This window comes from Diabrotica undecimpunctata, chromosome 7 (assembly GCF_040954645.1).
Source record: "Diabrotica undecimpunctata isolate CICGRU chromosome 7, icDiaUnde3, whole genome shotgun sequence".
In the NCBI taxonomy this organism is placed as follows: domain Eukaryota; kingdom Metazoa; phylum Arthropoda; class Insecta; order Coleoptera; family Chrysomelidae; genus Diabrotica; species Diabrotica undecimpunctata.
In genome coordinates this window covers 160,160,816-160,166,815 of record NC_092809.1, presented here as the reverse complement: position 1 = coordinate 160,166,815, position 6,000 = coordinate 160,160,816, and the positions used below count along the sequence as shown (strand labels likewise).

General features: G+C 30.1%; 1 protein-coding gene across 1 annotated transcript in view; it reads left to right on the top strand.

The window, feature by feature from the left end:
* The first annotated feature begins 2,114 nt into the window (after positions 1-2,114).
* LOC140446105 (glutamate receptor ionotropic, kainate 2-like) overlaps positions 2,115-6,000 on the top strand; it is a 109,129-nt gene continuing 105,243 nt past the window's right edge. The window contains exon 1 of the mRNA XM_072538640.1: positions 2,115-2,198. The gene's annotated coding sequence lies outside the window, so the exon portion shown is untranslated. The remainder of the gene's footprint in view (positions 2,199-6,000) is intronic.

The following is a 6,000-nucleotide window of genomic DNA, read 5'->3' as shown; positions in this document are numbered from 1 at the left end:
TATTTTAAATAATGAGTTTCTTTGGTCCCTAATTACGTTAACTCCCTCTACAATATTGGGGGAAATGGTAATCAAACAGCAAGGGGAAAAGCTTCAAATAACAACTTTAATATTGGAAGAAGCAAAAGATGGGAACAGGAGGAAAACTTAAGAGCAAATGGTCAGGCAGAACGAGATATTCAGATAGCTAGAAATATTTTCAGGAAGTGTGAAGATTTTCAGTTAGCCTTATTAGAATATAGAAACACACCACTATTAGTATCAGACAAATCCCCAACACAACTCTTGAATAGTCGTATACTTAGAGGTAAACTTCCAGTTTTACATGAAAAATATTTACCAGAACAGGTAGACCTAAAAAATGAAAAAAATAAATTGGATAATAAAAGAAAATTGTACAAGCACTACTATGATAGAAATATAGCTACAAAAGAAGAATTAAGTGTAGGGGATAGTGTGGTTATAAGAGAATATGGGCAATGGAAACCTGCTGTGGTTAGATGAGGTTTACAAGAGCCAAGATCATATGTTGTTAAGAAAGAAAATGAGACACTTGTAAGAAGAAATAGCTATCACTTGAGACCATCTAATAATATGCCTAAACATCATATTAATCTAGCAGATGATTTTGATCAGAATGAGAATGACAGACCTTCAACATCAATGGCCTGTGAGAGTGAAATATCGAATCAGTTTCCTACCAGAAGTAAAAGATTAATTAAACCCCCATCTAGATATGTACTAGTTTTGCAATCAGTATTGTTAGTAGTTTTTATTTTAGAATGTTTTTATTCTTAGTTCATTTTTGTAATTTCTGTATTTTATAGGAAGAAAAAAATGTCATGATTTTAAAGTCCTGACAGGGCTATGACATGGAACAGGGGCACGGTTTGTAGACTTACTACGGTTACCTCTTCCTCCTCACCAATGAACATTAAGCCCGAAACTGCACTCTCGTGACGTAATTCTTCCCCTTCAACCAATCAACATTGCAGTCGAGCTGCCCTCTACATTCAGTTTCAATCGCGAATAAATGGGTTTTGTATTCTTGTGTACTCTGGTGACGTAACTCAAGCTTCCCCACGCCAGTCGGAAGAGACAACCGTAGTAAGTCTACGAACCGTGGGACAGGGGGCACGTGGTCTCATGGCTGACATAGAGGTTAAGCACTTTAGATTAGGTTATGATGACACTGTATTATTGAAAGTTATAATAATAAAGATGTACAACAGTCCGTATTAAACATTATTACAGATATTAAAATATGATGAAAAGATGATCAAAAGGCAATCTTAATATTATTTGTAGATATAATCTGTCAAATTAATTCATGTTAGTATGAATTTTACGGCCATAGCACACTGGCTTACACCAGTTGTCGCTCGAAAACAGGAGTCAAGGAACATAGGAACATGTTATTTTATTGCTGTGCTTACTTTTTTATTTTTAGCCCATTAGCTAATGTCCAATTAATTATGGGACACTCTGTATATAAAAAAAGGCCGGATTTACATCACGAATTTATATAGGCCGTTAATAGGTAGTTTTACCTTATTGCAGTTTGGTTAAATATATGATGGATTTATGTCTGTTTGCTTGGTCTTAAAATGGGATTTAGTGGGTTTTTTTAGTTTTGAAATATTCATATAGCAATATTAGATTTAAAGCACATTGCCTTAAATGAATAGTTAACAATGTAAAAAATACTTAAGTAATTTGTAGTATTTACTTAAGAAATGTTTAAAACTGGATTTACTTGCTTTTTGCTCAGTTGCTTCCCAACTGTCCCCAGTTTCCCCTATATCATACTTTAAATAGATTTGCTTATTGCTTTAGATCAATAAAATAAATTAAAAAAAAATCATATTGAGTATACCTATTAAAAATCATAAAATAATATTGTAATATTTTGTTTTTGCAAAAGTACATGCTGACCATCATGCTGTGTTCCTCCATTTATCACTACCTAATTTTTCAACGGATTTAATTCCGTTCTGGCAAATAAAAGGTACGAACACGTGCAATGAGTTGTAAGTTGAGGGCACAAAGTTTTGCGCTTATTGGTAGACGACTCGACGCCTCTTGATGATGCCTGAACGTCCGGAAAGTTTATCAGTATCGCTTTGTGCGCCTGGCATGCAACTTCTTTCGGTTATTTTGCGCGACGATCTTCCCAGCTAGTCGACGAAAAACAGGAGGTGAGTTGCACAAAGTTTGACAAGTTGAGATTTATAATTTGCAAGTTGTGTTTAATCCGATTAACGGAGTTTACTAATTCTAAAGCATGTTCGTGTGTATACGTGGGTTAATCCTTTTGATGAATATCTCATTTATATTGGATAGTTTTGCTTTATTAAACTTTACAATTTAAAATAAAAATTTTAAGTTTATTAATATTATTTTATCACATTCTTGTGTATGATTCTTGTAATTTTATCAAGTTATATAATACAATTATTATTTCACGTAAATAAAAGATTTATTCAAGTTATTTGAAAGTCAAGTGATCTAAAGAAAAATATTCATGTTACCAATAATTTAGTAGTGGAAAGATGAACAGATATAAAATTGGAGTATCAATTTCTTATTAAGAAATTTGTTTGGTTTTTAAATTTAATTGTTATGGGTGTAATAAAGTTGTTAATGAGATTAATCTGTGGAATGACCTTTTTAACGTTTCTTCAGAGTTATTTGATAATATCTTTGAAATATTTAATATATTTAATTGTTAATTTTTATTTTTATGTTAAACTTTTTTTCATACCAAAATTGAGTGACCGTAGAATGGAATGGAATTTTTTTCTATATAATTTTAGGGAGTTTTACTTAATAGGTAGAACTGCATTTTTATAGAAAATACTACATAAAAACTTTATTTATGAAAAATTTCTTCTGGCATATTATAATATGGCATGTCTCGCCACTTTCTTTCTTAGATATTAAATAAAAGTCTTTATTATAATTTTACGATACCGGTGAAAACTCCCACTTATCTCAACTAAATAAAAAATGTGTAACAATGGTGAATTATTAATGCCTGTAGCCAATAAAGTAAGTACAAAATAAACCATTTTTCGTCTCAGCTGTATAGATGGGTTTGACAGTTGAAATGTGTAGTATAATATATTATAAAAAGACTTATTTGGGATTTATCGAATTCTAGATATAGAATATAGATTATGGAAAATATTTTTAAATAAACAATTAAAAAGTCAAACTGATTATACTGCTCATAACTTAAAAGCTTGATTTAGGGATTTGACGTCCACAAAAAAATACACAAAATAATATTTGCTAAATTAACATCGGATGATAAACAAAAAACTAGTAAGATTTGATCATTTTAAGCAGTGTGTTTTATTGGTCTGACGTTATATTATATTTATTATGACAGACAAATATTAAAATAAACAAACAAACAACAAACAATAGATTACATAAATATGTTAATTCATAAATTGTAATAATTATTAAGATCTAAATTTTGATATTATTTTGAATTCCTGCATTTTATAAAGTATATAAATGATAGTTTTTACATAAAATAGGGTTGTTGTTATTATTTTTATTATTATTAAGGAATAAAACAAACGAATTAACACAACAATACATTAACGCAAGAATTATAACCAAATTCAAAGATAACTGGGCACTATCAGAGGCAGCAAAACATTTTAACAAAAGTAGAACCACAGTTTTTCTTTTAATCAAAAATGGGGGGAACAAGAAACTCTCGAAAAAAAGCGAGGGTCTGGAAAACCAAAACTTTACTAAATTTAGGTATGGAAAATTAAAATAATATTTTGTAATATCTCCATCAGCATTGATAACAACTTGTGTTATTCGGTTCATCTAGTTGAAAGGAACTATGAAAGTATCTTCTTCAGAGAACTCTTCCCAAAACTGTTGTATACTACCACAGCTCTTTAGCATTTTGAGGTATAAAATTACGCCGATACAACTGTTTTATAATAACCACCCACACATTCTCAATTGAGTTTAAATATAGACTGTAGCTGGGCCATTGTAAGGTTTCGATGTTTTTATTTTGGAGCCACTGGTTTATTATATTTGCAGTGTGAACAGGACAATTATCTTGTTGAAGCATAAAATTATTTTCTGGATACAACTGTTCTCTACTGGGAAACATGATGTTTTCTAGAATATTCAGATAAGTCTGCCCAACAAAGCTGTCATCAATACGCCAAACCATTCCCATTACTCTAGATGAAATCCATTCCCATACATTGGCGCCAAAATAAATAGTTGCTATCAATATGTAGAGGATTAAATCTATTATTATCTGGTCTATTCACCCCAATTTTGCCCTTTTTGGAAGATTTTCTCATCTGTATATATTACCCTGTCACAAAAATCTTGATTTTGTAGTTGATGGTTTAAAGCAAATATAAGTCTTGATTGCTTATGTTGTGGTGTAAGAGCTTGTTTTTTGCTGCAGTTCGGTACCTAAGGTACGCAACAAATTTTAATTCTTTATACTCAAAAGCCCCCAGTTATAAATGTTTATGTTATATGTCAACAAACATAAAAGCTTTGTACTAAGTCAGAGGCCTTCTTAAGGTTAATAAAGCAAATGGTATATTTTTTATCATCCATAGTGTCATATAATATCTCATATGTCACTATACGTTAAATATAAACAAAGATGATGTGTAGTACCCATTTGGTAATCGTCTTGTTTTATCTTAACATATTTGTTAAATTATTCGCTTTTATTTTGCCATTTTGCATGTTATTCGATTAGTAATTTATTATGTACACAACCCAGGTATTCTTTAAGTCAATAAATCAAAATTATTGATCTTATAGTTAATCTATTTTCATCCATAGTGCTCTATAATATATCTTATGTCGCTATACGTTTTTTTACCTTAATATATTAGCAACAAGAACAAAATATGATTGAGTCATAGGTTGAAATATTAGTTGGTAGTTCAGATTTCTTTCCTAGGTGGCGCTAGGAGTCTTTTCTAGGTGACGCTAAACTAACGTAAAGCTTTAAATTATTTTGCTTATTATATCTTTCCTTAAAATTACAATAACCAATATTATTAATTATAATAATATGTAATTAATATTATAAGTATTAATAATTAAACATATAGCTTCAAGAAAAATATTTTCGTCACAATTAATTATACACGCACGTTGGTTTATAATTTTTAATTATTGAAGGTAACACATCCGTTATTCATGTATTTCCGGCAGACAGACCAGCATCTTTTACTTTAACAATTTCTTTTAAGGTGAACTTGTGAACGATTTTTTCATCTGATTTTGATTTCACAAAGATTTTTGAATTAGCTCGCCAATTGTTAATAAAACTATCTTGAAATTAGCTTAATTGACCTTGTGAAATACCAAACTTTCTAGTATTTGTCATTTGAATGCACTTGGATTAATTTTCGTTATCTTTCTCTTTGAATTTAGCAATGCCATGACTCACTTGCAAACAGGTAGGTATATGGGTGAATTCTAATATAAGTAAGTGGGCAATAGAAATTTTTAGAGAAATAAAAAAGTGCTTTATGACCTGTGAAAGTTTAGGTAAAGTATTTAATTGGTACTCATGACAAAGTTATAAACTATTTATTACCTGACATCTTTCCGTCCCGACTTAACTTAATTTTTTTAAGACATTAATAGATAGAGAAGTGCCGTCAGTGAGAGACATTAGAGGGCAAGTGTTTGAATTCAAATGAAATATACAGCTTGTACCGTTCGACAAAAGCTACTTAGTAGATGGCGCTGAGTGAATAAAATCAGAATAAAATAACGTGATATATCAATGGATATTGTAAGAAACAAGAAAACAGCGAAAAATTGGTTTTAACTTCTATTTAACTTTGAGACTTTGAGTTTAGTTTTTCGTACTTTTCTTCATAATTAATCTCTTTAGTTGATAGTCATGATCTAGCTAAAAGTTTGTGTTTTAATAAATCTTAGTATAGAGTTACATTTACCAAAGTTTAGTAAAAG